The following is an 11,478-nucleotide window of genomic DNA, read 5'->3' on the forward strand; positions in this document are numbered from 1 at the left end:
GACAGCATATATATGGATCCTGTTTTTGTATCCATTCAGCCAGTCTTTGTCTTTGTTTGGAGCATTTAACCCATTTATATTTAAAGTAATTATTGATTTGTATAATAATGTTATATTATACACATCGTAATATACATATCAGATCAAATTGCCAACATCCATTGGCTCAGAGAAAAAACAATAGAATTCCAGAAAAACATCTACTTCTGTTTCAGTGACTATGCTAAAGCCTTTGGCTATGTGGATCACAACAAACTATGGAAAATTCTTTTTTTAGGATTTAAAAAAATTAATTAATTTATTTTAATTGGAAGCTAATTACTTTACAATATTGTAGTGTTTTTTTTGCCATATGTTGACATGAATCAGCCATGGGTGTACATGTGTTCCCCATCCTGAATCCCCTTCCACCTCCCTCCCCATCCTATCCCTCAGGGTCATCCCAGTGCACCAACCCTGAGCACCCTGTCTCATGAATCAAACCTGGACTGGCAACCTAGTCCACATATGATAGTATACATGTTTCAATGCTATTCTCTCAAATCATCCCACCCTTGCCTTCTCACACAGAGTCCAAAAGTCTGTTTTTACTTCTGTGTCTCTTTTGCTGTCTCGCATACAGGGTCATCGTTACCATCTTTGTAAATTACATGTATATATGCATTAGTATACTGTATTGGTGTTTTTCTTTCTGACTTACTTCACTCTGTATAATAGGCTCCAACTTCATCCACCTCATTAGAACTGATTCAAATGCTTTCTTTTTAACAGCTGAGTAATATTCCATTGTGTATATGTAACACAGCTTTCTTATCCATTTATCTGCTAATAGACATCTAAGTTGCTTCCAAGTCCTGGCTATTGTAAACAGTGCTGCGATGAACATTGGGGTACATGTGTCTCTTTCAATTCTGGTTTCCTCGGTGTGTATGCCCAGCAGTGGGATTGCTGGGTCATATGGCAGTTCTATTTCCAGTTTTTAAAGGAATCTCCACACTGTTCTCCATAGTGGCTGTACTAGTTTGCATTCCCACCAACAATGTAAGGTGTTCCCTTTTCTCTGCACCCTCTCGAGCATTTATTGTTTGTAGACTTTTTGACAGCTGCCATTCTGACTGGCGTGAGATGGTACCTCATTGTGGTTTAGATTTGCATTTCTCTGATAATGAGTGATGTTGAGCATTTTTTAATGTGTTTGTTAGCCATTTTTATATCTTCTTTGGAGAAATGTCTGTTTAGTCCTTTGGCCCATTTCTTGATCGGATCGTTTATTTTTCTAGAATTAAGCTGCAGGAGTTGCTTGTATAATTTTGAGATTAATTCTTTTTCAGTTGCTTCGTTTGCTATTATTTTCTCCCATTCTGAAGGCTGTCTTTTCACTTTGCTTATAGTTTTCTTCATTGTGCAAACGCTTTTAAGTTTAATTAGGTCCCATTTGTTTATTTTTGCTTTTATTCCATTACTCTGGGAGGTGGATCATAGAGGATCCTGCTGTGATTTATGTCAGAGTGTTTTGCCTATGTTTTCCTCTAGGAGTTTTATAGTTTCTGGTCTTACATTTAGATCTTTAATCCATTTTGAGTTTATTTTTGTTATGGTGTTAGAAAGTATTCTAGTTTCATTCCTTTACAAGTACTTGGCCAGTTTTCCCAGCACCACTTGTTAAAGAGATTGTCTTTTCTCCATTGTATATTCTTGCCTCCTTTATCAAAGATGAGGTGTCCATATTTGTGTGGATTTATCTCTGGGGTTTCTATTTTGTTCCATTGATCTCTATTTCTGTCTTTGTGCCAGTACCATACTATCTTGATGACTGTAGCTTTGTAGTATACTCTGAAGTCAGGCAGGTTGATTCCTCCAGTTCTAGTCTGCCTCCAGCAGGGGATGGGCCAATCCACAGCTGGCTAGCTCTCTTCTGGCACTCACTCAGTCCTTTGTTCTGTGAGCGGGCCAGGTTGTGCCTTAGAGCTTTTTGTGGGAAAGTTCTCTCTCTCTCTCTTCCTCTCTCTCTCTCTCTCTCTCTTTTTTTTTTCTCTCTCTCTCTGGCTATCCCACAGTTTGGGTTGCTATCTCACGTTAGCTCTTTCAGATTGTACTCAGGGCATTCAGGCCAGGTCCTTATCCTAAGCAATGCACCCGCACCTCCCTGTTCAGCCCCTGCTTGCTGGTGACAGACCGAGTGTCTGGGCTACTTCTCCACTGGGAGTTGCAGTTAGGCACGTAATTCGTGGGCTTGTTTTTTTTTCCTCCTGGTTATGTTTCCCTCTCAGAGAAACATACCCACCAGTGAGAGGGTTTTCTGGTGTTTGGAAATCTCCTCCTTCACGACTCCCTCCCTGGGATGGGTCTCCATCCCACACTCTTTTGTCTCTATTTTTATCTTTTATATTTTGTCCTACCTCCTTTTGAAGAGTCTGGTGTCCTTTTTGGGTGCCTGGTGTCCTCTGCCAGCATTCAGAAGTTGTTTTGTGGAATTTGCTCAGCGTTCAAATGATCTTTCAATGACTTTGTGGGGGAGAAAGTGGTCTCCCCTTCCTATTCCTCTGCCATCTTAGGACCACCCCTGGAAAATTCTTAAAGAGATGGGAATGCCAGACCACCTTACCTGCATCCTGAGAAACCTGTATGCAGGTCAAGAAGCAACAGTTAGAACTGGACATAGAACAACAGACTGGTTCCAAATTGCGAAAGGAGTACATCAAGGCTGTATACTGTCACCCTGCTTATTTAACTTATATGCAGAGTACATCATGCGAAATGCAAGGCTGTATGAAGCACAAACTGGAATCAAGATTGACTGGAGAAATACCAATCACCTCAGATATGAATATGACACCACCCTTATGGCAGAAAGCAAAGAGGAACTAAAGAGCCTCTTGATGGACGTGAAAGAGAAGAGTGAAAAGTTTGACTTAAAACTCAACATTCAAAAAATGGAGATCATGGCATCTGGTCTCATCACTTCTTGGCAAATAGATGGGGAAACAATAGAAACAGAGACAGACTTTATTTTCTTGGTTTCCAAAATCACTGCAGATGGTGAGTGCAGCCATGAAATTAAAAGATGCTTGCTTCTTGGAAGAAAAGCTATGACCAACCTTGACAGCATATTAAAAAGCAGAGACATAACTTTGCTGACAAAGGTCCATAAAGTCAAAACTATGGTTTTTCCAGTAGTCATGTATGGATGTGAGAGTTGTACCATAAAGAAGGCTGAGGTCCAAAGAATTGATGCTTTTGAACTGTGGTGTTGGAGAAGACTCTTGAGAGTCCCTTGGACTGCAAGGAGATCAAACTGTTCAATCCTGAATGAAATCAACTCCGAATAATCATTGGAAGGACTGATTGTGTAGCTGAACCTCCAATATTTTGGCCTCCTGACACAAAGAGCTGACTCATTTGAAAAGACCCTGAATCTGGATAAGAATGAGGGAAGGAGGAGAAGGGGGTGACAGAGGATGAGATAGTTGGATGGCATCACTGACTCAATGGACATGAATTTGAGCAAAGTCTAGGAGATGGTGAAGGACAGAGAAGCCTGTTGTGCTGCAGCCCATGGGGTCACAAAGTCAGACACGACTGAGTGACTGAACAACAGCAACAACAAATAATCATATTACCATTTACTTTATTGATTTGGGTATATTCTTTCTTTTTTTTTTTTTTTTTCTTTTTTCCATCCTTTGTGTTTCCTGCCTAAAGAAATTCCTTTAACATTTGCTATAATGCTAGTTTGGTGGTCTTGAATTCTCTTAACTTTTGCTTGTCTGTAAAGCTGTTAATTTCTTTGTTGAATCTGAATGAGATCCGTGCTGGGTAACATAATTTTTCTTGGCTGTAGGTGTTTTCCTTTCATCACTTTAAATACATCTTCCCACTCCCTTCTCACCTGCAGAATTTCTGGTGAAAAATCAGCTGTTAATCATATGAGGACTCTCTTCTATGTTATTTGTTGCTTTCCCCTTGCTGCTTTTGATATTTTCCTTTGTGTTTAATTTTTTTTTAAGTTTGATTAGTATTTGTCTTGGCATGTTTCTTGGGTTTTTTTTTTAATATGGGACTCTGTGTTTCCTGGACCTGGGGGCTATTTCCTTTCCCTTGTTAGGGAATTTTTCGACTCTAATCTCCTGAAATATATTTTCATACTCTTTCTTTTTCTCTTCTGCTGCTGCTGCTAAGTCGCTTCAGTCGTGTCCGACTCTGTGCGACCCCATAGATGGCAGCCCACCAGGCTCCCCCATCCCTGGGATTCTCCAAGCAAGAATACTGGAGTGGGTTGCCATTTCCTTCTCCAATGCATGAAAGTGAAAAGTCAAAGTGAAGCCTTCTGGGACCCCTATAATTCAAATGTTGGTGTGGAATGTTGTACCTGAGGTCTCTGAGACTGTCATGATTTCTTTTTATTGTTTTTTCTTTATTCTGTTCTGCTTCAGTTATTTCCACCATTATATCTTCCATCTCACTTATCTGTTCTGCCTCAGTTACTCTGCTATTGTTTCCTTCTAGTGTATTTTTTATTCAGCTACTGTGTTATTCATTGCTGATTATATGTTCTTTAGTTACTCTAGGTCCTTTTGAAACATTGCTTGTATCTTTTTGATCCATGCTTCCATTTTATTTCTGAGATTTAAGATTATCTTTAGCATCATTACTCTCAATTCTTTTTTGGGAAGATAGCCTATTTCCTCTTCATTTGTTTGGTTTTGTGGATTTTTACCTTACTCCTTCATGTATTTCTCTGTCTTCACATTTTAACTTACTATGTTTACAGTCACCTTTCTGCAGGCTACAGGGTCATAGTTCCTCTTACATTCGGTGTCTGCTCTCAGTAGGTGGTATGGAGTGCCTTGTGTAGGCTCTCTGGTAGGAGGGACTAGTGCCTGTGTTATTGTGGGTGGAGCTGTATCTTGTCCCTCTGATGGGCAGTGCCACATTTGGTGTTGGTTTCTTGTTGTCTGTGAGCTTAATATGACTTTAGGCAGCCTGTGTGCTAATGGGTGGGGTTGTGTGCCTCTTTTGCTAGTTGTTTGGTATAAGGCATCCAGGACTGGAGCTTTCTGGCCATTGGGTGGAGCTAGGTTTTAATGTTAACATGGTGGTTTCTCGGAGAGCTCTCACTTATTAATACTCTCTGGGATCAGGGCTCTGTGGTGTTCTAATGTCCTGGACTCAGATGCCCCACCTCTTAGGCTCAGACCCAATCCCTGGCTGGAGCACCAAGACGCTCCCAAGCCACATGGTACAGAAGAAAAGTTTAAAAAGAGGAAAGAGAAAAGAGAAGAAAATAGAAAAACAAGCAATAAAAAAGTAGACAGACAAAACCCTAAGACAAATGGTAAAAGGAGAATGAAACAGACAAAAACACAAAAAGAAACACATGCACTCACAAAAAGGTAAGAGAAAAAAGAAGAAATGCAAAGGAAGAAAGCCATCAAACCAATAAACAAACTTATAAATGAAAACCAACATTGAAAACTAAACTAGGAAAAACACAAAACCATGAGCAAATCAAATGCAGAAAGCAAACTAAAAACAAGCAAAGAATGTATAAAACAAACACACAAATATGATCAAAAGGAAAAAATGTATAAACAAAAGAGAGGTGCAAACCAAAGGGAAAAATACAAAAACAAAGAAGTAAAGTAAAAATATAAAATATAATTAAAAGTAAGGTAGAAACTAAATAAAATGAAGAAAAAACCCCAAACATGGAAAAAGTGCAATATAAAGTACAGTAGAAATAGGAAAATAGAAAAAAAAAACATAAAGCATAAAAAGAAAAAGTAAATAAGAATAAAAAATTTAAAAATAACAAAAAGGACAGCAGTATAAGAAAACAAAAAGTTAAAAGAAAAAGTTAGGTATAGAGAGACAGTAGTAGTAAGAAGAATATTTTCCTATGGTCTCAGCACTCAGTGTCCTTACCCCTACAGTGAGCACCAATCAATCTGTCTACCCAGGAAGCCCTGCAATATTTCTGGACCTGCTTTGGGCACTGCAGGGCCAGCTCAAACTCTGATCTGGTTTACTCCAGCTTGTACTTGCTTCCAAAGTCCACAATTGCCTCCAAAGTCAACATCCTCAAATACGGGGGAACGCTTATTGTTTATTCAGATATTCCACAGATGCAGGGTTTACCAAGCCAATTGTAGGGTTTACCAATCCACTGCTCCTGCAGCTGCACAAGAGAATTCCCTTCCTCTTCTTTGGTCCATAGCCCCTGGAGCTCAGCTTTGGTTTGGACCAGCCTCTAGCCCTGTCTCTGCCCTCTTTCTGTTCCCCGCCCAGACAAGAAGGGGTGAAAGCAGCGGCTGATTAAGGCTCACTTACTCAGGCCATGGAGAATGAAGGATATGGCAGTCACAATTGGGATGTATAGGGAGTGCCTGTGGCAGCAGAGGTTGGCAGGAAGTTGCTACAGCCTGAATTAGGCCATGTGTTCTCCTGGGAAGTTGGCCCTGGATCACAGGACCCTTGCCAGTGCCAGGTTGCACAGGCTCCCACGAAGGTGTGGGCAGTAACCTGGGCCTTCTCACAGTTTGCTGGCTGTAGCAGCAGCCATCGCACCCACCCCTGGGATCAGAGATAGCAGCTGCTGCTCATACAGCCCCTGGAGCTCACAAAGGTGGTGTCCTGCCCTTTGTCAGTGCTTGGAGTCAGAAGCATCTTGGCTAGACCCCCTTCTCCTTGAGCATCCTGCAACAGCGGTCTCTTGCCTCTCTGGCAAGCACAGGCTTCCCTCTAGACTCTTTCAGCCGCATTGCGCTAACCTGTCTTTACAGCAGTCAAACCCAGTCCTTTCCCTGGGATCTGACTTCTGAAGCCTGAGCCTCAGCATCCAGCCCCCACCTACCCTCTTGGGCACATAGGCAAGCATTTCAGGCTCTGGGGTGCTGGTTGGCACCAATCTCTGTGTAAAATTCTATCCATTCTGCCCTCTGCATACTTGTTGCTGTGATCTCCTTTGAGGCTCCGAAGCTCCCCTCTGTCCCAACCAGTGAGGGGTTTCGCAGTGTGTGGAAACGTTTCCTCCTTCATAGCTCCCTCCCAGAGGCTCAGGTCCCGTTCTGATTCGTTGGCTTCTCTTTTTTCTTATTTCTTTTGCCCTACCCTGTTATGTGGAGATTACCCTGCCTTTTTGAAGTCTGAGGTCTTCTGCCAGTGTGTGGTAGGTGTTCTGTAGGAGTTGTTCCACACACAGATATATTTTTGATATATTTGTGGGGTGGAATGTGATCTCCACATCTTGTGCCTTCACCATCTCAAAGGTCCCTCCCATCATCCCTTTTTATACCTTCATAATATTCAATTACTTTGTTTTTCAAGTCCTCTATTCATGGACATTGAATTATTCTAGTTTTTACTGTAACATATATTATCGCAATCAATAACATTTTCATATTTTCCCAGTGTTTTCATGATTTGGATAATTGGGATTTATGGGTTAACAGAGAATTGGGATTTATGGGTTAACAGCAACAGCTTTGTTGCTCCTCAGTCACTAAGTCATGTCTGACTCTTTGCGACCCCATGGAGTGCAACATGCCAGGCTTCCCTGTCCTTCACTATCTGCAGGATTTGCTCAAATTCATGTCCATTGAGTCAGTGATGCTTTCTAACCAGCTCATCCTCTGCCACCCCCTTCTTCTTTTGCATTCAACCTTTCCCAGCTTCAGGGTCTTTTCCAATGAGTTGGCTCTCAGTATCTACATATGTGCTGCTGCTGCTGCTGCTAAGTCACTTCAGCCATGTCCAACTCTGCGCAACCCCATAGACGGCAGCCCACCAGGCTCTGCCGTCCCTGAGATTCTCCAGGCAAGAACACTGGAGTGTTTCCAAATTCCCCTCTATAAGGATTTTACCATTTTGGAAGAAGTTTGTCTTTTTGAAAAACTTCCGAAGTGATTCTATGGTTCTTCAAGAGTTAAGAACCACTGGTTTAATTTGTTTTTTTTTTATTGTTGTTGTTTGATTTGTTTTGGATTTGTTGTTGTTACTGATGCTAAATCATAACAATCTAATGCTCAGTTCATAATGGAAATATTCCTACTATATCCAATACTAGTAGAGATCAGGGACTGTACTGTGTTCATGTCTACATTCATGGTGGCTAGCACAGGGGCTTCAACAAGCACATGCTTATTAAATACATGTTGAATATTGAATGATGTAATAAAGTGTGGTGACATCATATTTATTTATTTTCTTATCAATATATACTACTGTGCCTGCCCTACACCAGATGTTTTATTCTCTGAAGTCATGGGGTGGGTATTATTCATACATTATCTAACAAATGTTTATTTAGAATGTGCCATGTGACTGGCAGGATTCTGGATAATATAGATAAAATAGGGAAAAAAATGGGCAAAAATCTGTGCCCCTGTAGAATTTATATTTTAGTGGGAAGATACTAAAGAAAATTGGAGAAGGCAATGGCAACCCATTCCAGTACTCTTGCCTGGAAAATCCCATGGACGGAGGAGTCTGGTAGGCTGCAGTCCATGGGGTCTCGAAGAGTCGGACACAACTGAGCGACTTCACTTTCACTTTTCACTTTCATGCACTGGAGAAGGAAATGGCAACCCACTCCAGTGTTCTTGCCTAGAGAATCCCAGGGACGGTGGAGCCTGGTGGGCTGCCGTCTATGGGGTCGCACAGAGTCGGATACGACTGAAGCAACTTAGCAGCAACAGCAACTAAAGTAAATGGGCTTCCCAGGTGGTGCTAGTGGTAAAAAGAACCCACCTGTGAATGCAGGAGTTGTAAGAGACATGGGTTGGATCCCTGGGTTGGGAAGATGGCCTGGAGGAGGGCACGGCAACCTACTCCAGTATTCTTGCCTGGAGAATCCCATGGACAGCGGAGCCTGCGGGCTACAGTCCATAAGGTCACAAAGAGTTAGAGACGAGTGAAATGACTTAGCATGCACGGAGGCACTAAAGAAAGTAAGAATTGAATGTAAGCAGAAGAGTACTAAGTGCTAAGAAGATACTGAAAGCAGTGTAACAAGACTGACGGGGATTTCAGCTGTGTTTAGACCTGTCTGTGCCCAGAAACCTGAATTAAATGAAAAATGGCTTGTCAGAGAGAGCATTTTGAGTATTTATTGAGTAAATGAATGCTTATGATTGTCAATAGAATCTATATCTCTGGCTGTGTACCAGTGTCCAGATCAAAGCACCCTTCCCTATTCCTGTGTGTTAACGCTTCTCTTTCCATCCTCCCAAGTGAAAGTGAAAGTGAAGTCGCTCAGTCGTGCCCGACTCTTAGTGACCCCATGGACTGCAGCCTACCAGGCTCCTCCGCCCATGGGATTTTCCAGGCAAGAGTACTGGAGTGGGGTGCCATTGCATTCTCCTTACAATATATAAATGTATCCAATTAACACGTTACACACCTTAAATTTACACAATGTTGTTTTGTCAAGTATTTTAATAAAAACAAAAGTAAGAGGACCAATACTGGCACTTGTCCCGTGAAAGCCCTCAGCCAGGTTCAGCCAGTTGAGAGCCTGTCTCTGTAAAGCTCTATGAACCACGGCCACCCCTGCTCAATCACAAGCTGCGCGGCCGCTCTCACAGGGTGACAGCGGGGCAGAGGAGCTTCAACATGGAACACAGCCTGCACAGCCCCAGCTATTTCCTATTTTATAGGAAAGCTTTGTACACGCCTGGCTCTGGCTACACAGCTACATCACTCTATTTCTTGGGGGTAATGAAAGGCAGTATTAGAGGCCAAAAAACAACTTCATCACTGCCACCCAAGAAAACGTATTAAGCTATGAAAGTCCTTCAGCTATCTACACAGGGCCAATCCACGTTACAGCTATTTAACACAAATTACTATGCAAAACATCTGAAGGGGTCTTGATCTCAAAAATTCAAGTTTATACCAGGGTAACACATAGTTAATTCCTCTGTATCTTTACTTCTCTTTGAAAAACTGGCAATGCATTTGGATTAGTGATAAAATGAGTTTTTGCTACGTTTCAATACATGCTCAAACTGTGAGAATAAGGAACAGGAGGCAGGCTCACTTTAAACAGTTGGAACCCCAGTGCCACTGTTAACTGCTTTCTGGGCAGCCTCTTTTGCTTGGTGGGCTTGGAGTACAGCTACAGCTTCAACTTTAGAACGGAGAGACTCTAGAGACTCAAGCATATGAAGAAGTTCTGAATTGTCAATCTCCAACAACATGCCAGTGATTTTACCAGCAAGAGTAGGGTGCATGGCTTGAATTAGAGGAAAGAGCCGTTCACCCAACATTTGCTTCTGCTCTTGAGGAGGGGCAGAGGCCAACATGGAAGCAGTCAGAGGCTCCTGACCTTGTACATGAACAGCGGGCTGCTGCATGGTGACCTGTGGCTGTGCATTCAGATGTTGTTGAGGATTGCGAACTCCTGCAGCGTATTTGTACTGTGGAATGGTGCGAACAGCAGGAGTAGCTGCAGCTGCAGCAGCTGCGGGACATAGACCCATCGTTTGTGTTGATGTGTTAGCAACACGCTGTGTCGACATGACTCGTGGAACCTGTGAAGAAGCTGGTCTCACAGTACTTAATGGTGGTCTAGGAGCGGCTGGGCAGATAGCACCGGGCATATTTTGGAATGGATGAGGTCTGGCACCCTGAGCAGTCCAGTGAGGACTTGGTCTTAGTTGAGCAATTTGACTAGGAGGATAGTATTCAGCACGGTTCTGAGCCTGTGGGATAGCTGCCATGAAGTAACCTGAAGGAAGTGCTGGCTGGTAGGGGTTGATTACAGGGTTGGGCACAGCTCTTACACTTGCCATCCTCTGCATATACTGGTTAAGCCTGCTTAGAAAAAACTGGACTTCATTCCACATAATCAATAAGTTAGATCTTCTACATATATATCAAACATTACATCTAGACGATAGAAAATTATCTTCCCTCGCACACGATGAGTATTAATAAAACTTTATTTTGTGCCAGGTCACAAAGAAAGTATCATCAAATTAAGTAAAATAGAAACAACACAGCTGGCATCATTCTTTTTTATCATAGTACAATGAAAGTAAACATTTTTCTAAAAGTGTTTACATCAGAAAATTTAAAAAATCTATTAAGGATGGCAGAGTTGCACAAAGGAAGCATGCTGGGCCCATAAACCTCTCTTAAAAGCTCTTGAGTGAAAAGAGAAATACAGGGAATTTGTGCTTTCACTACCAAGAGCATGTGTTCATTCTCTGGTAGGGAACAAAGATCCTGTGAGCCACGTAGCATAGCCAACCCTCTCCCCTGCCCAAAAAAAAAAAAAAAAAAAAGAAAGAAAGCGAAAATACAAACCAATAATGATATTAGAAACACACATATCATAATATGTGGGATATATTTTAGGGTTATTAGAGGAAGTTTAATATTTATATTAACTACAAAAATTTACATCAATAAAATTTTAAAATAAAATTGAGTTAAGATTTCAACTCTTAAATTTAAACAAAAACAATAAAATAA

General features: G+C 41.6%; 1 pseudogene; it reads right to left on the reverse strand.

Moving 5' to 3' along the window:
* Positions 1 to 10,040: 10,040 nt before the first annotated feature.
* Positions 10,041 to 10,806, reverse strand: LOC102269187 (polyadenylate-binding protein 1 pseudogene; annotated as a pseudogene).
* Positions 10,807 to 11,478: the final 672 nt, after the last annotated feature.

The sequence above is a fragment of the Bos mutus genome, chromosome X (assembly GCF_027580195.1).
Source record: "Bos mutus isolate GX-2022 chromosome X, NWIPB_WYAK_1.1, whole genome shotgun sequence".
Taxonomy (NCBI): domain Eukaryota; kingdom Metazoa; phylum Chordata; class Mammalia; order Artiodactyla; family Bovidae; genus Bos; species Bos mutus.